The sequence below is a fragment of the Nothoprocta perdicaria genome, unplaced genomic scaffold (assembly GCF_003342845.1).
Source record: "Nothoprocta perdicaria isolate Ctin4 unplaced genomic scaffold, notPer1 scaffold_118, whole genome shotgun sequence".
Lineage (NCBI taxonomy): Eukaryota > Metazoa > Chordata > Aves > Tinamiformes > Tinamidae > Nothoprocta > Nothoprocta perdicaria.
The window spans coordinates 1,788,516-1,812,879 of NW_020454294.1; the positions used below are offsets into that span (position 1 = coordinate 1,788,516).

Below are 24,364 nucleotides of genomic sequence, written 5' to 3' on the forward strand. Positions count from 1 at the left end.
TCTATAGCAGCCTAGGATATAGGCATCACTAATTCTCATTTCAGTTTAAAGAAGGAGGGGCAGCCATCAAGGTGCAGGAATAATATTTTTATTCATGATGGTTATCACTGGGATTGTTTGGGCCTGAGATAAAACCAGTAACATTCATTTCACAGATTGTATATATTGATCAATAAATCTGTTTCTGTTTTTCTGTCTTGTTGATTTAAATCTATAATTTTTACAACCCAGCACAAGTTTTGATGAGTCTCCAGGTTTGAACCGGACTGATGTCCATTAAAAAGGAACTACTGGGAAATCAGCAGCAATCATACAGTCTTATAATGTGGGTGTAAGAAATATTATTAATAAAGCTGCAGCCTAGAGCAGTCACAAATCCAGAGAGGCAGCACTTAAATATTAGTATGCAGAAACTAGTTAAATATTAATACATAGAGACTCTTTACAGAACATTAGGGTTAACATAATGGACAAAATGCATGCTGGGTGTTAAGCTGGCTGAGGTGATGTGCCAGAGATGAAGCTGATGTAYGATATTAGAGTGCTCTGTTTTTTCTTGCTTTGTGGAGACCCGTTGCTAAGCAATTGGGAAAAGAATAAAGCAAAGGATATGAAAGCATAATTCACTTTGTAAATAATAAAGATCTTTACAATTTTGGAAGAAGCTACAGCAATAATACCTAACGTCAGAAAAAAATAGTTGTACAGAACATCAGAAGAATATTTATTTATTTTAAGAGTGCTGGAAGATTGATGGCTATGTGGTGATGCAGAATTGGGTTGCCATCACAGATATCCATCACTTCCCTGCTGCGGTATATGGTATCTATAACCACAATAAAATTATAGGGAGGTACATGCATATATGGACTTGCACTGAAGATTTATTTCACCATTACAATATTCTTGCATCCCAACTGGTGACAAAGTTCAACATTTTGCAGGTGGGGAAACTTTCTCTATGTTAAAACAAATTTTCCCTAAGTTATCTCTTTGCAGATTGTCTTTCTCAAAAGTGCTGACAAATGTCTGCTATGTTGGCTTCTGCTGTGTATTTGTATGGGCTCCATTGATTTCTCCTCTGTAACACACAGCTTCTGGAGCCAGGTGAAGTGTATCTTGTTTTATCCAGAAATCAGTTTGCTGCAGGACAGCAGAAAATCAGCTACTGTCTATAGGTGAATAAGCTTTGGGGAAGGCAGCAGTTACCCCTGTTCTCTCCCAGGCACAGCAATAGCAATTTGCTGCTGAGGACTTTTCCAAGTGGTGTTGACTCCCCAGCTGGATGATTCCAGCTTTACACCTATCTGTGGGTTTTGCTGAATTATGCAAGTATCAATCCTTATTTGGTTAAATTGGCATTGCTCTTTTGAATTCAACACAATGAAGAGGTTTCATGTCACCCAGGGAACTGTTTCAAAGTAGAAGTGTTTCCTTTATGATGATGACAAGGTTTTCTTCCCAGCTGATGATCATCTGTGACCCTATTGTAAGAAGGGGTGACAATCTTTCCTCCTGTTACTTTTTTCCATTCCTTTTCTKCAAACCTCCCAAGTTATGAGAGTCAGGATGTGTTCAGAGGTCCTGGGGACTTTTGGGAGGGTTGTTGAAGCAAGATAAGTCATATATTTCCAAACTAGAAGGAGATCTGAGAAGCTATGTGTCTGAATGTCTGAAATGGATTTCTCAGAAACCTTTATTTTCTGGTCATGTTTCTCTTTAGCCATATTTCACCATTTACTATTATCTCTTCAGTAAATGTAAAAGAGAACACCCTAAAATCCCACTTAAAGCAAGTGAGGACGGGGGGTGTTCACATCAAAAATTGTCTCATTTAATTTTTCATCGTTGTGTACCCTGACCAACTGGTCAAAAAAACTTTTTCAGGGAACTGAATTGAATTTTTTTCTAGGGACCAAAAGAGTGGAGAATTTGAGTGTTAATATTTTATCTCTTTTGCCAGCTTCTCTCCTCTGTGTTTATCCTGTGTGTGTGGTGGGATCCCAGAGGTGCTCTCTCCAAGCATGTGCCTTGGCTGCAGCAGAAAAGAGAGCTGCAGACAAGCTTGTTAATCCTGAGGCAAGAGTTGGCTTTTAGAGCATGCTCTAAGCCCTGGGACCTCTGGTACTAAGCCTTTAATTAAAGGCCTGCTATGAAATTCTGAYAAGTTGCTGTGAAGCCTTAGGATCATTTGGAATCAATGGCTCAAATCTTGTTGATTGCAGAGGATCTGGGCTTTGACCTCAGATGTTTCTGCTTTGCTTATAGCCTTAGAAATGCTAAGGGAAGTCAAAGCATCTGTCCTTTTGATGTAAGCTCTGCAAGTTAGCAGAGACAGGGCTAAACTGCAGTAGGTTTTTGACCTTCTTCAGAGAATAAGAGTGTTTGTTTTAAAAAGTTTTGCTTTTGGCTTTATGTTTTTGTTACACCTCAGCAATTCGGGTTTATTTCCCATGCATATAGTTTATGCTCAGTACCTAGGTGAACTCATCCATGACAATTACATGGAAACTATGGAAACACTCCTGCTTAATGGAGTATAAGGTGAGACTGTCTTAGCCTTTAAAAAAAAAAAAAAAAAAAAAAAAATTCCTTTGTTTCTTACCCTATGGAGTTTCTTCTGGGTTGGGGGGAAGAAGACCAGATTAGTAGGACAATGAAAAACTAAATAATTTAGTGGTTTAGATTTAGCTGAATTAATCACTGAGAATAAAATACCTGAGAAATTTCTTTTTTTCTTTCCTTTTGTAATTGGTTTTCTTTATGTTGTATAAAAATGATCGTTTTCTCTATCTTGGTCAGATAATTTACCTCAGTGTTTCCATTTCTGGAGTGCTCACTTGCTTTTCAGGAGATGTCTAGTCCCTCAGGTCCTCTGCCCCTCAGTGATGGGAGCATCCTGAGCTGACCAATTAACCACCCCAGTGAGGAAACAAGGAAGCATTTGGACAAGACTAGGGGAGGGTTGGGATCCTCAAGCACCCTCTTGTTCTTCAGTGTCTTGGTGTTGGTGGCTGCCATAGGTGCATGTGATAGTAGGTCAACGCACTTYTAATACATTAGACATTGGACGGTCCCTGTTTTCATGTTGTCTAGCTGCAGGATGCTTGGGTTCATATAGGATACTTGATTTCATTCCCATAATGTAATTTTGAGGGTTCTTTTCTTGTTGCAGTGATTAGTTTCTCGCTTCCCTGTTGACCTCTATTGTGCATTTTAACCCCTGGATGTATAGTGGATGCCCTGAAATCATTGGTAGTGTTCAGTGTAGAGGAGGTATTTTTACTGGATCTGAAGTTTAGTTGCTCTTTGAGGATTTGGTGAGACTTTCGGTTGTTTTCTTCTTGTCATAGTTTTAGATTCTGATAAATGAGAATTATTCTAATACTGAGATAGTAGAAATGCTTGTTTCTTTGGAGTATGTTAAACTAAATGCATTTTCCTATTTTACATGAAAATGAAGAAAAGATGTCACACCTAGATTATTTTTGATTTGCCTTCATCTTGAGAAGCATGTGACAGATTTTATTAAAAGAATAGAATATATTCTAGATAGTGAAGAGTTCTATGGATTTCAGAAATGGGAGGAGAAATGAGATGCCATATAGGCAAGCTTGTTATCTTTAATTTTATTTAATGTAAATACTTTACGTATATAATGTAAAAGAGAAGGCTGTAAAGTGAAATTTGKCCTCCATAGGATTTCAGCATATATTTAAATGTTATGTTGATTTGGACTTCATAAGTAGAATTAATCTGGAACATTTTTGATGAAATTGTGTGATAGCTATAGCATAGCATGTTTTGAATTTGTTTTGGTGATATTTTCATTAGAGAAGACTAATGACAGAGCTGATAATCAATAACCAGTCGCTAGGACCTGGCTGGGCTCATAGCAGATAGCGCTTCAGTCCTTGACCTGCCTAAGTCACTTGCTTCTGATGCAAAGAGTTTGGCTTCAAAAAAGGCAAGCTCAACATTGAACCTGGATCTTTTCTATTCTTGTCTGATACAATAAGCTAGAGGTCTGTCAAATTTATATTCCCCAAGATGTCATTGTATCCACAGTGCACAGATTGTGACAGGAGAAAGAAGGAGCATTGCAACAGAGGCTGGGATAAGCATGGGGTCCAAACAAGCCCCAAGAATAAGGGGGAAAAAAATTTCCTTGGAATTAGTTTCCCCCCCACACACACCCTTCCACTCCCACCTAAAAAATTCCTTAGGCCGCCCAAAACCAAGCCCAGGAACTAGAACTGGTCCTGTCAAGAAGCAGGGGGAAAGTGGCAGATAATTCCCTTTAGTGTTCTACTTTGCTCTCTTTTTAGATATTTTTTTTCTGTAAGAAATGTTCTGCTTAATATGTTTTAATAACACCTGTCTTCTGTTTTTTTTTCCTCTGTTTTACTTATGCATTTGTTGCAACAGCCTTAAGCTCCTGACCAAAAGCTGTTATTTTATGATAGTGCTCCTTTATTTTTGTATATCATTAATTTGTTAGAGTTGAATATTTTGGCCTATATGAGAGGGCTTTATCAGCCATTTGTGCATATATTTTACTTCCTCTTTATCCTGCTTTGCTTCTGCCTGGTCTATAGCTCCACTTTCTCCAGGTTTATAATAGAGCTGGTGTTCTCCATGTGCTTCTTGTTTAGTGTTTACCTAGGTTTGTGTGAGCTAGGGAATCCAGCTCTTTCAGGAATATACCTGCTACTTTGTAAGCTTAGGAAACTTGCCAAGATCTGATTCCCCCAAGACTTGTCACTTAGAGGTATAGACATGGCCCTGCTTGATGCTTTCCCTCTAAAACTGCATATATTGGGTTGAACGAGGCACACAGTGAAAGAACGATTTAAACCTGGATAACGATCTTTGGTTGCCATTYGGATCCTACAATTAGACCCCTGTAGATACACCTCATAGGAGCATGACTCATTCATTTTAAGCCTTTTGTAGCTGAAACTCATTTCCCTGCAGGTTGATTCCTTGTTGCCAGAGATGTAGGTATTCATCTGTTCCAAGAAAATAAGCTCATGGTGCACATCRTTACTAACTTTGGACTGTGCAGACACCGGCACACACTTGCTTTGTTGGCAAAGTAAACCCAAAGTGTTTCTGAAATGCAGAATAAGCTTCTCCTTCTTCTACCTCCTTCACCTCCATCGCTGTAACTTCCTTCCCCAGGCAGATGGTTCCCACCTCCTCTCAGTTCCCCTTGACACCCTGCCAACACCCTGCCCCGCCACCCTTGTCATCTGTCGCTTGTCCGTGACCCAGATCCCTCAGATATGACAGACAGTCTCCTCCTTTTCCCTAAAAAGAAATGCTGCACAAACATGCCAATACTCTAAAAATTTTTTTTAACGGGGAAAAAAAAAAGTTGGAGATAAAAGGGGGTGGAAGGTCCCCATGGAAGTTTTCTGACTTTTCAACTGATAAAACAGGAATGAAAAATATTGAGACTATTTTTTCTACCCTAAAAAGCAACGGCACCCTTGCACTCCCTTCCCTTGAGCATGGCTGGCAAAGCTGCCAAGGGAGCACAGGTTAAAAGCTTCGTGCACCCTTTCTCCTCTGGGGCTTCCTGAGCCACCTCTTCCCAAAGCACTCTGCTGACTCCAGCCTCCATCCTGCTGACAGAAAGCCCAGCCCAAAGTGATAAGAGAGCAGGTGGCATTTGAATATCATGATAATCAAATGTCTTGTTGTTGTTGTTGAAATCTGAGAACTCTTCAAATACCTAGTGCTTTGGCTTCGCATTTTCTCTAAAAACCTTGATTTTTTGCTTCCTTCCTCCAAGGAAAGAAGACCCTCTTTTTTAAAGGGAGAACAACAACAAAAAAAATAAAAAGCAGGAAACTTTCTCCTTCAGTTTCTATTGAAAATCATTTCAACAGAAAGCTTTTGATCAGCTTCAATAACAAGCTGTCTGCTACAGTGTGTGTAGTAGCCATAAAATGTCACTTTTCTGAATATACGTCTCTAAAATCTACTCATTTCAGGCTTGGTGGATTTTTGGTCTTCAGTGCTACTGAATTTGATCATAGTGCTCTGGTCAAGTTTTCTTTGCACATTAAGGAACATAGTCTTCTCATCTCCCAGCRTTAAGTTTGCACATAAACCTTTGTAAGTTGGCCCCAGGAGATTCTGGGGAATTTATAATCAGAATCTTAATATGTCTTCAGTAAAGCATCTTCATATAGGATTTTATATTTAAAATTAGACACTTACTTTTCCAGTGCAAGCTACAAAGTGGGACATCTGCCCTTAAACTCAAGTTTATCAACTTTGGTCAATCGAGGGTCTCCCCTAGACCCCCTTCAAGTATACAATACATAGGATTTCCAGTGATTTGTTCTGCAAGACCTTGGCCTGTCTCTGATTCCCTGTTTTTTAATGTATTTTGCATTCCTTTGTCCTGTGGTAATATTTTTTCTAGGTTATATTTAGCTTAGTGATACAGAATAGTTGAGACTCATCTGATTTTTCCTACTTATGACATCTTGATAGCCAAGCTCTGTCCACAGGATAGTGCAAATACTGCATACAGTCTCTAGAGAAGCCCTCCTAGAAACCCTGATATGTTCCTGTGCTTGCTATGATAAATGTAAGAATAGCCTCAGCTAAGAGAATATAAGTCAGGGCAAAAGCTAATTCAGGTCATCACGTCATGTGAGTACTTGTAATGAGTATGTGTACATGTAATGTACACATAAATAAGTATATGCCTGTATCTTAAAAGCATGCAATTGATGCAGAGGTGTAAGGCGCATCCGCATGGGGCTGCTGACTTCTTAACATGAAATTCATTGGCTTAGACCACCACAATCATTGTGTGTTTGTTGTGACCTCTGGCTTGTAAYGAGCAAGTTGGGGCAGGAGCAAAGAAGTGTTGTGCCTGCACCTGCGTGCCATGAGTGATTTGCCCAAGATGGTATGAAAAGTGATAGGTACCAGAACTCAGGTCTCTTGAAGCCTTAGCCAACACCCTGCACTGAGTTCTCATCTGCTTTCTTTCATGTAAGATAAAGCTAGAAAGCCATCCCAGCTATTCGTATTTTTCTTACAAGTTTTGATCTGTATTTCATGGAGAGAAAGCCTGAAAAAGGGAATTAAAAAGTAAAAGTTACTGAGGGGCACAAACAAGTCAACGTGGCRTGACAGATGATCTGAAATGGTAGCGCCTTTTTGCAGTGGTAGCTTGGTTGATGTTGAGGCGTAGATAATATTCTGTTTCTGWGCTAATGTCTCATCTATGCTGCTTCAAGCAACATCAGTGAAATGCATTGTTTTTTCCACTAATTCTAGCCACAAATCTCCACTCTCATTTGTGCTGTGCTCTGTGTTACGTTATCTATGGATGTAGTTATTCTTTCCGTGAAGGGTGAGATGCTTTGAAAATGAGATTTTCATGATGTGCAGCTTCAGCTGATTGAAGCCCCATGGCTGCCAAAAGCTGGGCTCTTACCTTCCTCACTCTTTTCCCCTTCTCATTGGTTTCTCAGCCTAGATCACTGGGTGCCTGTCTGGGCAGATGCAATGGGGCAGGACAAAGCAGAAGGTGGCCTGGGGGCTGAAGCTGGGTGTGCATGAAGGAGTGCACCAAAGAGGTGGCCAGGGTGTCACAGACCAGGCTTACGGATGAATGTGACTTTTGAATGTCACAGACAAGATGCTCTCATGTAGGAGAAGGTAGAAGTGGCCATAGCTGGTAGTGAGGCCATTGCTGGAATATGAGGTTCAGTTCCAAAAGTTGTYTTAAGAATGGCTTCAAAGAAACTGTGGGTTTGATATAGGATTGGGATAGACTGTTTGGCCCACCAGCTATGAGAAGGTGGGATAAGGCTCTGAACAATTCTGGGCTCCTTTAGAGGGGACTCTTTGGCTACAGTACTTTTTCTTTACATATGTAGGGTAATCTTTGTGTCTTTATGGAATGAATAAAATGCTAATCTTAGTGCTATGTTGTTTTTCATTTAAAACTGCAATATYGGAGAGGATTTTTTCCCCCTTAGAAATGTCTTTTTTTCTGTGTTTATGACCTGAAGGGCTTTTTTTCCTCTTTTTTTTATCATCTCATATTGCTATGGCTTGAAGATATATAGCAATGACGCAGGCTGCTGTTGAGTTTTCATTCTTTGACTGTTTTCTATTTTTAGACTGCTCTTAGTTGCAATGAAAACAAGAAACAGCAACTGTACTGGCCCCAATATGCAGCAGAATTTTTGTCAGAAGTTGCAACGTGAATAATTTGCCCTATATTTGGGTACTCTGCAGAATGTGACCCTTTTGGGAAACATACTCCAGCTTTTTGAGTGATAGATCTTCCTGTGGCCATCCCAATTTCCCCTGGACAACTGAGACCGGAACGGATAGCCTTGGCTCAGCATCCTTGGCAGCAGGCAGTGCTGGGACCAGCTGCAGTATGAGCTCACCCTACAGMATCAGACAACTCTAGCTCTTCTGCTGATGCTGCTGGACTGGCCGTGAGATACTGAGCAGGGATGGAGTGCAGATGGGACCACTTTGCAGGCAGATGTGCTAGCCAGCCCAGAGCATCATCCTCTCTGTCTCATTTGCCCAGAATTTGATTAAAAAATGGAATATCTCCAAGTGGATAAGAATCAGTTACTTAGGTAYTCAAAGCAGTTAGAGCCTCAGTCCCTTCTCCCTCCTCTACCCAGCGTGCTGAGCATCCTCCATGCAATTAATCAAATCTCTACCACTGAAAGAGGAAGAAAACAAACAAACAAACAAAAAAACCATTATTTTTTCCCCAGATATGATGTGAATACTTGAAAGTTGCCAAAATTTCCAGGAGTTGAAATAAATCTTAAAAATCCCTGTTCAGTACTTGGTTTAGTCCCTTATTAGCGCTTGTGCTTTGGGAAAATCAGGAATTCCCAGTTCTACCCTTTCAGGCAGCCACCTTGTGTCTAGCTCTCACTCCCTGCCAGGCTCACCTCCACTTGAGACAAATACAAAATGAAGTAGTTTTGCCAGCAGTTTCCTGTATAAGCAGCTTTGACTGAGAAAGACTTGTTGAAATTGATTTTCCTGCTATGCGATTTCCTTTTTTTAGCTTGAATTTCCTCTGAGGTTTCATCTCTAGATTTTTACTGGATTATGTGGAGTAAAAAAGTTTTAGCTGTGATGSTTTTGAAGAAGGAACATTAATATTAAGAAAGAAAGATCCTGCACAATATTGCCACTACTATCATTAAAAACAAAACAAAACCTAAAGTATGGATCATTGTGGGGAAGGTATTAGTTTTGCTTAAAGGCAAACAGTTTTAAAAATGATTWGGAGAAATAAAAAAGAGCTAATACTGGTGAACAGAAATGTGGTATCCTTCTGAATAGATTAGAGAAGATGCCTTTTTCCAGGCAGTGTGAAAACAATATTAATGCCAACTATTCATGCTAAGATGCAGCCTCCTTATCTATGTAAATTACCAAACCCTCTTGGAGGAAAAGTCTTTTTTTTTGCAAACTGCTTTACTTACAGATTCACTTAATGCTTCTTTGTAGTTGTGTTCCCAGATCTAGCACTCGWTGTTTGCGTGGGTATTTTGAAGGGCAAATTTTGCTCATCACTGTGTCCCATGCTGCAGAGGTGCAGCCCCAAGYCCTCTTCTGAGGCCTGGCCCGTGGCAGTCTGCTGTGCACATAGCCAGGACCCCTGTGTAGGCATCACTTGGCACCATCATTTACCAAAGGAAAGAAGTTCAGCTGGGACCAAACTCCCTCGCACCATGTGATGGAGTATCTGATAATTCTGTCCCCAGTAGGTATCTTTACAAGCACCTGTTTGGAGTCAAGCCTGCTTAAATCTGATGTCAGCACGCACATCGATGCTGGTATGTTCTATTACACTTGACACCGTGGTGCTATCTCCATCACAGATCAAGTCCCTTTATTTCAACGGGAGTGACAGCCAGGCCTGGGGATGAATGCAGCCCTGATGAGGAAGCTTTTCCTGGCTGGAGTCTCAAGCTGTGGATCCTGAACACTAGCAAGCAGGGAAAAGGGTCAAACACTGCATGTTTCTCCTGGTGGTTTCATCCCTTGAGAGACATCAGATGCTCAGGGARATGAGGTTTGGACTTCCCTACATCAGAAAGCAGCGAACCAAAAAGCCCTCCAAAGAGGAGCTGCTTATAGCACTCTAGTGTCAGCTCCTGCCAAACCCAGGGCACAGAGTGCCACCAGTACCTCCTGCCTTCTGCTTTGCATCCTAACCTCCTTTTGAGCTAGAGCAGGTCTCCCACAAATAGGTAGTCAGTCTTGATTTAGCAACACTCTGAGAAGCAATGTGTGCTGCTTTGCCCATAATCTTTTTAGTCTAATCAAGGTTCTGAGTGGAAGAAAAGACCTTGGACTATTTCTCAATAAAGTGGAACTTTAAATTCTTTTATGAAGTTTGCTGAAATACTTTCTGAAATAGATTTGCTGGCTATTAGGATCTTAATGTTGTTATTCCTCATTAGGAGAAGTCATCTGATTTCAAAGCAGAGCAGGCAGGCGCTGCAAATCTCTTCCCTTTCACCTTTTTCTCTGAATAGCTAAGGATGCTATTTCTTATCATGGATTGCTCTGCTACTTTAAGGTTATTCTTGCAGCCATGAGCGTTTCCAGTAACAYGAGTATGTGACTGGTGTTGATGCTGTTAATTAATCATATTTATTGTTTTAATCACCATCAGAACATGAGCCCAACTGCTTATGCAGATGCCAGACAGTCAAACAATTGACACCCCCAGCCCCCAAAAAAGATGTATGTGATGGATTGCTCTGGCTCCTAGCAGTCACTGCCTATGCATTTGTGGATAAATCTGATCCTTTCCTTGCATCATTGGCCAGCAGCTTGAGCCTCCTGTTCTTTTTCTTCAGTAGCTTGTAAAATGTCATTTTGACTCTATTTCTTAACTGCAGCCAGGGAGCTGGGGGAGGCTTCGACTGTGCAGTTGGATGAACTGACTGCCCTGAAAATCAAGAGTAGTCATGGAAGTGAGTTGAAATGCAAATACTGTGTTCTCAGACCTGTCTGCCTAGCCACAGAGCAGCCTTCAGGGCTCTGTCAGGCGTAAAGATGCTCTGTCCAGGCCACACAAACCAGGTCCCATTTCAGCTTGAAGAATTTCACCTCTCCACTGCTCTAAGGGCAAGGTCTGGACAGCACTCAGGATCTCTAACTGCATAGCTGGGACTAGSGGGTGCCCTTAGTTTTATCCAAGCTTTGCAGGCTCTGAGCCTTGGGATAGCGTGCGGAAATTCCCCCTGCCTTCATGGGGAGCACAATGAGGTGGAGACAGGAATTCATCAGTGTTCCAGAAAAATAAATTAAAACAGCTCAAAATAAATAATAATAAAAAAGAGATAGCTGGTTGAAAGAGTTCCCTGGGAAGCTGTTGAGCTTAAGGAGGCAAGATCAAGCCAGTAACAAAGTCTTGAAGCCCTGAGCAGGTTAGAGGTCCCTTAAAGTACAGGACGTATTTACTGTGATACCCTTAAGTGATGCTCTGTGTGTGTGAATGCAGTTCAGCTGTATGGTGCGTGTGAGTGCTGGAGCTGCAACGCTCCTGTGACTGATCTGTGCAAGTGCAGCAGCTGCTTTGGAGACTGGATGTCCAGCAAACAAGAGGTGCTGGAGAGAAAAAAAAAAAAAATTGGATGCCTTGAATATTTTTTCCCAAATATGTAGTGTTTATGCATGTCATAGGGTGAGCCTAGTGTTCTTCAAGGTATCTGGCAATTGAATCTATCTGAGATCTTTTTCTGTCTGAGGACCAAGGGTGTGAGCTCCRTTTTCCTATTGCCTAAAGCAATCCTAAGCGGGGTCCAGGATTAAGTAGTGCTTGAATTGCATAAATAAATCAAGGGGTGGAAGAAAATGTACCCCAAAATGCTCTTTAAAAACATTTTTCAAGTGATATCGGGGAAGGAGTTTGATGAAATAAGAGACGATTCAGATCTTGCCCTCCCAGTGCTGCCTGAGCTAGGGTGACCTATTCTGGGAGTGGTAAGATTTATTCTATTATCCCCTCATATTCTATTTCAATCCTTTATTATTTTCAGTGATCAAAATGTGTCTTATTTTATATTTGAAGTTTGCAGACTTTAACCTCCAAAACGCTGGAAATTGTTTGCTGGTTTAAAGGGTTTATTGCTTGGGACCCCTTTCTACTGTTCTCATCTCTTGCCTTGGTATGAATTGTATCTTAATTTTCTCTTTCATAAAGGAAATTGCATAAAGGAAAATCAGAATTTCTGTTCTAGAAGAGATAATGGATCGTTACATTTATCTAATTGGGGTCAGAGCARATCCTAGCTTAAAATTCATTGCAAAACCCAGGTGATCTGTTTAAGTGGAACTCTATCACGCTGGAATGTTTTGATATATCTCCAATATTTCATTCCGTATACTTTGAGTGAAATTTCATTTAAAAATGACAAGCATGTGTTGAAAACTTTTCCCATGGTGAAGGGATAATTTGGAATATGAGATGATGCTGTTGGAAAATCAGTGATTAGTCTGGGCTTCACTTTATGTCTTTGAGATATACTTCTCCCTAATATCCTTTCAGAGGTGTAGAYGTTCCTTCAGTGAGTTCATTATGTGATGCGTAGAGGAATCATAAATGTAAGRTACTTCTTTATAGGTATACCCAAGGACCTTTTACACGTTCTTGTCTCTATATATTTCTCCTCTTAAAAATATGTATTCCCCTCTTGTAACTTCTTGCACCAGCTTCCTTTTCAATGATCAGTATTCTGGTGGACAATTACACAAATGAGTTTCTGAGAAGGAGATTTACTGTCTCTAAATGTCACTGCTGTGCATATTTGGACTTGATTAACCTTGCCATGCTACTTTGCTTCTAGTCTCTCTGCCACTTATTCTGTCAAATGCAACATTAATCTATTTTTAATAAATGCAGTTTTGTGGTCTTATTGTAGGTAGTTTTATTGGCCAATAAACCACTTATCAACTACTTGTTGCCTTCAGCTTTATATCATGGTTCACTTGGGAACCAAATTATTACTTCATAAGCCATTCTCATTTCTTCTMCAAATTGTAGACATCTGTGTTTTCTTTATCTTTGCATAATTTTGCAAGTGCTTCTTACTCTTATCATGTGGTACACAGCTGATTTGTCAGTACTCCTATAAATCCATAGGGGTCAGACTATTCTCAGCATTGAGCTGTGGGAAATTGGTCCCAGGTAATATCCCCTCCGGATTTTGTGCACTTTATTTTCTGCTTATTTGACTTTTAACAATGGTTCCTTCCTGACTATGTCCTCAAACACACTCATTTCATTGCTAAATCATGTATAAGCCTTTGTTGTGGGTGGAGACCTGGGGAAAGATGCTTTCGGATCAGGTAGAGGTGTTGGGGAAGATGGGACCATGCACAGCAGTGAGCATCACAGTGTTGTTCATGCAACAGCCTCACATGGAGGCCCTAGGAGGCTAAGGTGCACACCACTGGGCACTTCTTCACAGTTCTTCCTCTGCTCTTGTGTTAGTCCTGTGCTCTTGAGAGGCCAGGCAGCCACCTTTGTCCTATGTGCAGATGTTTCTACAGTGTCTAAAAGCTAGTTGGTTTTTTTTTGGCCATCATATCTGCTTTTGTTATTTTACTTATAAATCAGAAYTAGGGATTAGGACTATTCCTGTCTCATAGGGATGTAACATATGCTTATGGTTTACCATTCCRGACTGGACTGATGTGTACCTCAAGGGGAAAAAAAATAAAATAAAACACTTTCAGGAAATTTGGAATCTTTTGGTATGCAGTTGCAGCTGGTAACTGGAAGAAGTCTGATCACAGGGAGAAGGATTTYGGGATAGTCAGGATCATCCATCTCAAAGAAAGAACATTTGCTGGTTTGGAGTGTATTTCTCTAGTTTCATTCCTCAGATGAGCTTTTTTAATTTCTAAGTGACAGAGGGCTGCTTTAGGATGGTTGTTGGCTTACTTAGCCCATATTTTGCTGTTGCACAATCATGAACTTGACTTTCCTGTTCTCAAGAGGTAAAGTCCTACACATGGGTCTGTAAACCTGCTTCCTCCACCTAGCTATTATACAAAAAACAACAGCTCCAACAAGAGACATGTAGAGAGACGGCCCCAGTGGRTCAATAGCATAGTTGTGAGGATATTTCCGTAGATTTTGGGAGACCTAGTGATCCTGACTGATATTCACTATCCCTATAGCTGGAGATATTCTTGAAGAAGAACCTTGTTAACAACCCCCCCCCCCCCCTTTTTTTTGGGGGGTGAGGTAAAATACTGTATCCCTTTTGAATTATTGATTCTACCCTGGAGCTAGTAAACCTTGCTTGACCAAAGTTTCTGTGAAAAGTGGTTTATTTCCTTTCAAGGGTTTATTTCCTTTCAAGTGAATCAGCATTTTTTGATGAAAAAAATTCATTAAAAGAAAAAAAACCCTTTTAGGCACATTTAGCAGAAGTTTACACAATTTGAGCAGATGGGATCCAAACTTCAAGAGATCTTACATTCATTTAAATACCAGGATGCATAGCCCAGTATGCATCGCACAAGTATGTAGGCTATTGATGACAGAAAGCACAGGGCTGTGCCTAAAATAGACAGAAAAATATAGAAAGTGATATGTCAGCAGTATTATAACCAGTCATATTAGAGAATTTTCCATGAGGCATCAGGGGATCTTTGACCTAAACTCAGAAAATATTATTCTGCTTTTCATTATGTCTCTTACAGAAAGACATTSTAAGTTCAGTTTAGCAGTCTGTGCCATAAGGAACAGGCATGAGTTTTCCTGTGACAACACTAGATCAATCATGTTTTAAAGAATGTAATTGTATCTACTGTCTTCTGAGATGGTCCAAAACTGACACGTTGAGTTTGCTTCAACCTGAGTTACTAAGAGAGGTTGCAAGGTGAGAGAAGACTCTCAAAGTTGTTTTCTTAATAGTATCTTTTCTTAAACAAGTTGTTAAAAAAAARAAAAAAGAAAAAAATGACCAAAATACCGAAATACCTCAAGTTAATTTGTGAAAAATGCTATAAGACTTGGGAACTTCACTGAATGTGAAGCTCTGTTAGCCCGTCTTGAACATATGCTAAGGTTATGATTTTAATTGGTAGGTCAGGCTATTTGAAGCAATAACCTTTGTGCACCAGATCTGTAAAGGGAACCTTTACTGCACTGACAGACCTAATTGAAGAACAGCAAAAGCTGCCTGAGTGCAAGTCAAGCCAAAATCAGGCTAGGAACAGACAGCAAGACAGCATATTTTTCAAAGCAAGGGCAGTGATTATTGGAACAAATGCAAGGAATTCTTGACAGCTGTCTGTTGCTAACTGAAGGATTAGATTTTTTTTTCCTAAAACAGTACTATGGTTTAAATGGGGAGAACTTCCAGGAAGTTCTAGATCCTGTATTATGCAGAAAGTCAGATGAGATAATTACAGTGCTGCCTTGTACCCTAAAGATGTGTTATATACTGCACAGTAAAGCTGTGCTACTGGTGAGGATGGCTGCAACACAGAAGGGAATTTAGGTGTTTTGCACTACTATCAACTTGTGATCAGAGAGCATTCCCTCTAGCTTTTGTGCTAGTGTCCTGCTAACGTACTTCTCTTGCCAAGTCCCACAAAGGCTTTTGCAGAACGAGGCAGGTGATTTCACTGAGGAGGCCTTCTGAAAGCACCCCATACCTCCTGAAGGCTTAACYGAGTGCTCTTGGTGGTGGATGAGGATGAAAGACTCTCAGCCAGCTATTTKGTTTCCCTTCCTTTTCTCTTCTCCAGATGAAGCTTATTCTTAGCATTTTGCTCAGATGGCAAGAGAATGGGCACCAGAAGCAATAAAGAGGAAATCCTGCCAATTATTTTGGGTTTCTTGTAGGTAGCAAGTCAGGATGGCCCAGCAGAAGTCCTACCAGACAAAGCTGGAGAAACAAAGGGCCAAGGAAATGGTACAGGCACTAAACTGTCCATTTCCCACTTCAGAACATGCCTATCTGGATCTGTCCAAGATCTATCCACAGGAAAAGATTGGTGACTGGTAGTCACTGATAGCGACCAGATCACAAGTAGCATAAAATCTGCAACAAGCCCAGAGGTCCTGAGGACATACTAGGATAGTTTTGCTTCTTCTCTGTGCCTTAAAGCCTACAGTTTTCTCAAAGAAATGAGAAATAAAAGGTTATATTGATAAGCTTAATCATCTGAATTGGTTTTATGTATGCCCTTGATACTGTAAAATCAAAGCACTGCTCTCTTGCCAGGCATTAAAAAGCCAGATTTGTGGGTCATTAATGGCAGCAATGTGCTTAATCAGGAGCCACCTAAGAGCAGCACAAAGCTGCTCCTCCCTTTCTGTACATGATTTATTTTTTAATAAGAGTGACCAAGATGGCTGTATGAGTTGCTTTGTAGCAGGACATGGTGATTTGCAAACTCTCTCTTGTGTTAATGTCTCTGTGAGCAACTTTGAGAAAGCAGTGCCTTGTTATTACTTTTAATGTTTTCCCTAGGTATATAGGCCTTTCCCTTCCTGGGATAAGAAGGGAGATGCAGGACTCATTATGTAGTAATGAATTTTTAAACGGTGAATCTTTATTACCTTTTCTTTTTCCTCCACGGGCTCTAGTGCTGGCTAACCAAAGGTACAGAACTTTACCCCCTTGGTCTTTGGGGAGGTATCTTACCTTCAACAGAAGGCCAGATAGCTCCCAAACTGCCTGATAAGTTATCTTTATGGTAGGCCTGGCTTATTAGCTTCATCCTTAAGAGCAATTATATTTGATGTGGGACTAGGTGCTTCTCAGCCTGAATTATTACGATGGCAAAACACAACAGATGGCAGCCAGCTGAAAGCTGAGACACTGTCCTGGTTTGTTTTGGCTCCAGGACTCCAAGCCCTACCATGACTGCTGCTGGTCTTGTAATGGAAGGTGTGATTGTCCCTCATTGTCATCCCTCTGCAGCCTCCTTGCCTCAGGGCTGTGTTGCTTTGTCTCTTCTCCCCTGTCTCCACCCAGATTGCCCTAAGCTCAAGTCAGCAAACCCAGCAGCAGCTGGTAGCTTGAGTTGCAGACAGCAATGAGCTTCAATGCTAAGGGACTGTTGGTTTACACCACAACTCTGTTACAGGTGTGCAAACAAGCTGGCATTTTCTTCTGTGCTGCATTTAGGCCAAGTGYCTCAGGACACAGATCTGTCTCTTTTCAGCCATAATTTTGCTAGAACACCAGATCTGAACCAGAGGATTGCAAAACCAAAGAGAGTGAATGTCCTCTCTTTTCTTACCTTTTTCCTTTTGGGTTATACGCCTTTTATGTGCATCTTCATGGAAAGGTTGTAAACTATGGTTTATGTTTGTAAACCACAGCTTAATTTTGAGGTACTTTGCATGTATGAAACTATCAGAAGGGACAGAGATTGTGGGAAGGACATCTGAAGCGATAAAATAATAGAAAGGAGGGAGAAAGGAAGGAAAGTAGTTTAAGTGAAAATTCAGATTAATGCCAGGTAAATGGATAGAACACAGAGATACCTGGAATATGCTATTATAGGCGTATATGAGAATTTCTAGAGGGAGAACTTGTGAGAAATTATTAGGAACTAGAATAAAACCCTCAAAGACCCTAAACAGATCAGATCCTAGGAACAAGTACAACTCTTCCTTACACTTATTACAGGAATGCTGAGTGTTTAATGCAGAAGAGGAGAGCACGAGGTGGAAGGAGAGGGCAACCACAGCAGAGGCAGTCAATGACACGTTAACAGCAGATAAATGAGCTAGGTACCTAAGGCGGTTTCAAATGTTAAAAAAAACCAAAAAGTGTAATTTGGGATGTAAATTGAAAGAGCCCACTGGGAGGTTTGAAAGTGAACAGCTGATGCTTCCTTGAAGGATTGTCCTTAGTCTTTGTGATTTTGGCAGCATTAGAAGTTGTCATATTCAGATGGCTGAAGGATTAGAAGTTGTTCCATACGGTGGACCAAATGAAGAAAGATCATACTTGCCCTTGCCTTTCAAATCTCTCTTTTTTTTTTCTTTTTCATTTTGAGTCTTTCCTAAATAGATTCTCATATTCTGAACTCCCATTTATTTGTTGGTATTTAGAGACATAAACATGCCTGCATTCTGTGGTCTTTGGAGTTCGTTCTGAAATGCTGGGGAAATGTAATCTGGTATGTCATTTCCTAGTGGCTTACAGCAAAGGTCTTCAAATATATTTAATGGCTGCGGAAAATCAGTTTGAGGAAAATATAATGGGAACCTGCAACCGAGAAAATGCTGAACCTTTTGAAAGCTGTCTGCTCAGATAAAATTTGTTGGAAGGAAAAAAAAGTTTGCTGATTTTTTTTTTTTCTTTTTTAAGCTTGCAGATGGAGCTCAAATCTTATGAGAACAGCGGATGAGTAGCATGGATATGAGCCAGACATGGGACTGGTAGGCTGTGTTGCGACTGTCCCAGATAGATGTGCTGATCCCTTGGCGAGAAGCATCCTCTGCTGCTCCCATYCCAAACAGTTCCTGATCACAGATTAACAGCTGAGCTGTGGTGTTGACTGTCATAACACAGGGTAGGAGCTTGCTTTCCATCAGAGGATGAAAAGGCAGAGTTCATTTCCCCCTGGTCAAACCAAAATTTTCGGAACAGTTGGGTGTGTTTTAATGATCTTGTTGCACAAACTCTTCCCACTTGTGTGGCCCTAACAGTGAAATGTTGGAGTATTAGCCTGTGTTTGCTGAGTGTGCCCATGCTGCTTCAAAGAGCAATGGAGTCAGAAGCCTGAGATTTCTCTGCCTATTGCGTTAAAGGATCCAAAAAATTTCCTAAGTTATAAACACCCTACTCTATAGAAGAACATCAACTTTTGGGGTTCCAGATGGATGTCCCATTGAATGACAGAAGCCGAGACTGAATTCTGTTATAACTATTACCTAGTCATAGGTACAAAAGTGACTGTCCAAAGGGTGGGTCAAATGGTATCTTGATGCTAAGATTCTCCGTGAATTCCTAAATGGCCACAAGGCACAAACAGGATTTAGCTCTCATTTGAAAGATCACTTGATATTTCATTTCTTGTATTTCAGAAAGCTAAAGGACATTGACATCAATATAGGCATGGAGTGTCATGTAGGAGAGCGTCTAGTCCCATCACTTGCTTTCTGCATTACTTTTGGCATGGAGTCTTGTCTTTCCGTCTATATTGTCTCCTAATGCAACACAGGTAATTCTTAGTAGCTTCCTTGTGAAGTGCTCTGAACAGGCTCTGTTTCTCATTATAATTGTTGAAAATGTGATTATTTTCTTCCATGGTAGAGATGAAGCTCAAGGATGCAGGAAGGTCATAAAGGTTGGTGTGGCTCTGGCAGCCTCTCCTTGAGGAATGTGCATAGAGGACAGCCACATTCATCTGTCAAGAGAATGTGATTCTGGAAGAGCTGAAGGTACTTTTTCCTATCTTAAAAAACTTAAGATAAAAGGAAAGATAGAGGTCCATAGAAAAGGCTTCCTATGAATCAGTGGTGGTTGCATGGCCTTAAGTGGCACTAACCTTGTGTGGGCTTAACACAGAATCACAGAATGGTTAAGGTTGGAAGGGACTTCTAGAGATCATCTAGACCAACTCCCTGCCGGCTCAAGCAGGGACACTTACAGCATGTGGCACAGGGTGGCATCCAGGTGGGTTTGGAAGACCTTCAGAGAAGGAGATTTGACAGCCTGTCTGGGCAGCCTGTCTCAGGGCTTTGTCACTCTAACAAGAAAGAAGTTCTTCCTCACATGTAGATGGAACTTCCTGTGTTTCAACTTGTCCCTATTATCCCTTATTTTATCACTGGCCACCACTGAGAAGAGTTTGGCCCCTTCCGCCCTACATTCACCTTTCAGGTATTTATACATATTGATCAGATCCCCTCTCAATGTTCTCTAGGCTAAACAGGCCCCGCTCGCTTAGTCTTTCCTCATATGAGAGATGCTCCAGTCCCTTAATCATCTTTGTCGCTCTCCGCTGGCCCCTCTCTAGAAGCTCCACATCCCTCTTGTCTTGGGGAGCCCAGAACTGCCCCCAGTGCTCCAGGTTTGGCCTCATCAGAGCTGAGCAGAGGGGTAGGATCCCTTCCCTTGGCCTACTGGCAACATCCTCCTGGTGCAGCCAGGATCCCATTGGGCCTTCTTGGCCATCAGGGCACACTGCTGAGTCATGGTTAACTTAGTGTCCACCAGGACTCCTAGGTCCCTCTCTGCGGAGCTGCTCTCCAGCAGGTCGACCCCTAATCTGTACTGGTGCCTGGGATTATTTCTGCCCGGGTGCAGAGCCCTGCACTTGTCCTTGTTGAACCTCAGGAGGTTCCTCTCTGCCCAACTCTCCAGCCTGTCCAGGTCCCTCTGGATGGCAGCACAGCCCTCTGGAGTGTCGGCCACTCCACCCAACTTGATATCATCCACAAACTTGCTCAGAGTGCCSTCTGTGCCCTCGTCCAGGTCATTGATGAACAAGTTGAACAGCATTGGGCCTAGTACTGACCCCTGGGGGACACCACTGGCCACAGGCCTCCAACTAGATTCCAACTAAACTTAACATATGAAGTGTCACTGGGAAATCTAAAGGGACCGTCATTTGACCTGGTGGCTATGGAAGATGCGTACAACCTCTGGAAGGTGATCTCCTAGAAGAATCTGGTTGTGTGACGTGTTTTGACCATTCAACCAGCTTCAACTTTCAGTTTTTCCTCCACAAATAATATGCCTTCCTATAAGGTCTTGTGCCATACCGATGAGGTCCTGCCAAAGAGGTGCCTATTAGCACTAGCTAGTCCACTTGATCTTCATAATTAATAAACACTCTGTAATTTGTATGCACTCTGCAGGCCTCCAATATGCTGCCACTGAAGTGGATACTGAGGTTTTAAGTGTGACAGGCTGATTAAGAAGTCCAGGGAAGGCAAATTTCACACTTGGCTTAGTGCTTTTGAGTCATTCCCGCTCGCTGTCGATTGCCTCGCGCAGTCGGCTGCTCCCTGCAGCTGCTACTGAGTGTGAGACGGGAGGCAGCCAGCCCCGCGGGCTCTGCTTAAGCGCAGGGGTTGTGGGAAAGCAGCGTTGTGGGATTTGACAAGTTAACACCACAATTAAAGACAGGCTAGGAAATAAAGCCCTACCGCTGGTTGGCTTGCAAACAGCGGACCTCTGCGTTCCAGCTAATATTCAGGGCAGATGCCTACAAAAAGTAAGTGAAATCCATCCCTTTTGCTCAGACAGCAGGAGAAATATATATATATAAAAAAAAAAAGGCAGAGAGACAAGTCAGAGCCTCGGAAATATGCAGCACAGTTGAACATCTCTTTGGAGCAAGAGCTGCTCAGCACGGTGGCCCTTGCAGATTCTCCCAAGTGGCTTTATTCTTCATGGTTGCAGCTTCTTTATCTCCCTTGTTTCCTACCCTGAAATARACATAACTCAGGAGGAGACAAAGGTGTAGGAAACTAGTGATGTGCGAGGCAGGATGGGGACAGGTGAACACAGTGTGCTCTGATGCAGGTCACATTTGCAGCCATTTCCAGTTTGGTCCCCACAGCACCCAGAAGTTATCACATGGGCTTCAGGGAAGACAGGGGCAGGACAGCATCCTAAGACCTCTCCTGAGGTGGCAGAAATCTTCTAACAGCCTTTTTTGGGCTTTTATGCCACCACGGAGGGAAAAAAAGTAAAGGAGTAACTTCAACCTCCTTGTTGTACTGTCTCCTCTCTCTGACACTTGGCCATGTGTGACACAGCATGGCTTATTTTGGTCCAAGCCTCTTTGGATGCAAGCTGTTTTTCCCCATGATGTCCCATCAGGGCATCTTCGTGCTGCCCTGTCGCAGAACCTTCTCTCTTGGACAGATTCACACTTGCTTGAAATTTTAGCAGGATACAATGCTCATGTCTGCAACCCCCTGCTTTATTTCCAGCTGAGAAAGCAAAATGCTATTTTGAGATGTGACATCTCAATATTTATCAGCACAGGGAACATTTATCAAAAAGGGAAGAAAAGAGACTGCTCAAATGCCCTCAAACTGTGCAGACACTTGAGAGTGTTGGTGGTGAAGTGACTCACCAAAGAAAACTTTTCATGTAGATCTCAAGGTGCTTCATCTCCCTTTCTCCCACCTCACTGGTGGCTGTGGTGCAGGCCACAGGTGACCGCAGAAACACCTATGTTATCTGTTCACTGCAGCAAAACTCTTCAAAGGGTCTGGCCATTAGGTAGAGGAGCCTAATGCCGACCCTTCAAGAAGAACAGGGTCTGCATCGATAGATGCTGGATCCGTGAATAAAAAGTGTGTCTTTAAACACAAGCTAGAATTCCTAGGAGTCTGTGCTCCTCAGGTAAAAATCACTTCTTTTTGAGTTAGTGGAAGGAATAAGATCAATAATAAGATCTATTTAAGTTTCATCGAACATGAGAAAATTAAAAAAAAAAAAAAAAAAAGAACAGGATATGGAAAACTTGTGAATGACCTAGTAAGAAAACTGAGATATTTTGCTCAAGGGGCTTAGTATGTGAATGTACTATTATTGATGTGAAGAGCACACGTCGTGTTTGCAGTCACTAGTTGATCTCGTATGCGAAATATAAAAAAAAAAAAAAAAAAAAAAACAATTGTGATCCATTTTGTCTGTGCAAATTTTGTGCCAGCGGTGCTGAAGCCTGCACTGGGTCAATAAATGGGTTATCAATTCTATTTCCTCATCTTCTTTTCTAGGGGGTCACTGAAATCAGTATCCTTTTCTTTGCTTTATTAGATTTCCTTGAGCTTGGCCTTGTAGTGTTTCAAAATGAGCAAGACTTGAATATTTTTGCTAGCTGCTGGGCTCTGTGCAGCTCACTGTCCTTGTCCAGGAAGTTTCCCTTAACTCTCCTCCTGCAAACTGGAGGGGAAATACTGGTTGCTGTAGGGTAAGAGGCCAAGAGACACCTGGAGCAGTGTCCTGCCATGGTGTGAAACCAAAGGTCTTTTGTTTTCCCAGGGGTTGCATTTGAACCTATGCTATCACTAAGGGGGGCTGATTCAAAAATGAAACTTCCATTCTGCAGGAAACATACAGTATTATTTTAAAAAACAGTGCAAAAAGTCAAAATTAGCTGAAGTTTGGGATTTTTTTTTATTCCTGCTACAGTGAAATAGTTTCCTTGAAATGCTTTGTAGTGGTAAATTAGAACATTTTGCTCTTATTGCTGCTGTCATRATAGTAACTAAAATTGTTCTATTGGAACTAAACGATTTGAATGTATCACAGTGAAATGTAATTTCCCAGTGAAAACATTGGTGGAATTTGCTACYTTCCTGCAAAACTTCCCAATTTTATCAGAAAAACACTTTTGTTTGTAAAATTCAAATAAGCAGCAGTTTGTAATATTTGAATAATTTTTGACCCTCATTTTGTTTTACTGTTATTTGTGTAAAACAACAAAAATTTAAAGGTAAGGAACAGAAAGATAGATTTGGTTGCCTGGTATTCAGAAAATCACTCACATGGAGAAAAAATCAGAGGGTGTTTTTTTTGGCTATTTTTTTTCCTCTTTGCTTCTGAATTTGTGTTAAATTCACCTAATAATTTAGTCTCGCTGAGTTCTCTTGCTCCCTCGGTGGCATCCATCATCAGTGGTGACATTAAGTGTAGCATTTAATGACAGGAAAATCCATTAAAAACTTTATTGTGGCCACTTTCTTCCTCTTTTTTCTTTGCATGGAAGATACTAAACTACTGCAGCACCAGGTTATGGTTCCAGACCTGAGAAGACACATACCCTGGACAGGTAGGCGTATCTGCAGCACTTAACATTTTTGTCAATGCCTTATAATTTGGGTCTGCACAGGATGCCTGCGGTSTCTCTCTGCAGCATGTCTAGTCTCTGCTCAGCTTTCCCTGTTAGTGGCTGTGGTCTTATATATTTCTTTTCAGAACTGAGCTCAAAGTTGRTGTCACATCTGGAGAGGGTTGGTTTTTTTAAGGGTGGAAGAGATAGCTACTAGATGCTGTTTCTCAGACTGCTTCTCCTTATCGGAAAAGCTCCTTTGTATCTGTGACTTTTGAAGGCCAGTTATGGAGCAGCTTTGGGTGCTCTGGATGATAATCCTTGGTGTCTCATAGCAGAAGGGCCATCATTATTGTTCACAGACACATCTGGATGGGAAGGCTGTACCCACATGGAATTAATCACCCACCTTTGCAAGCATAGAKGTGCTGTGTAGCATAAATCCTTCTATTACTTCTAACAACTACCTTTGCTAGGCAGGGGTATATAACCCATTTTATTAACAGTTTTGTTAATAGCTTATCACAGTTCTTAATTGGATCGCCGT

At 41.4% G+C, this 24,364-nt stretch overlaps 1 long non-coding RNA gene across 1 annotated transcript; it reads left to right on the forward strand.

Annotated features, from left to right (window-relative positions):
• The first annotated feature begins 18,532 nt into the window (after positions 1-18,532).
• On the forward strand, positions 18,533-23,806 carry LOC112959705. The gene is made up of 4 exons (XR_003251652.1): positions 18,533-18,591; positions 19,106-19,242; positions 19,335-19,462; positions 23,755-23,806. It is a non-coding gene; the product is annotated as an uncharacterized LOC112959705 (long non-coding RNA).
• Positions 23,807-24,364: the final 558 nt, after the last annotated feature.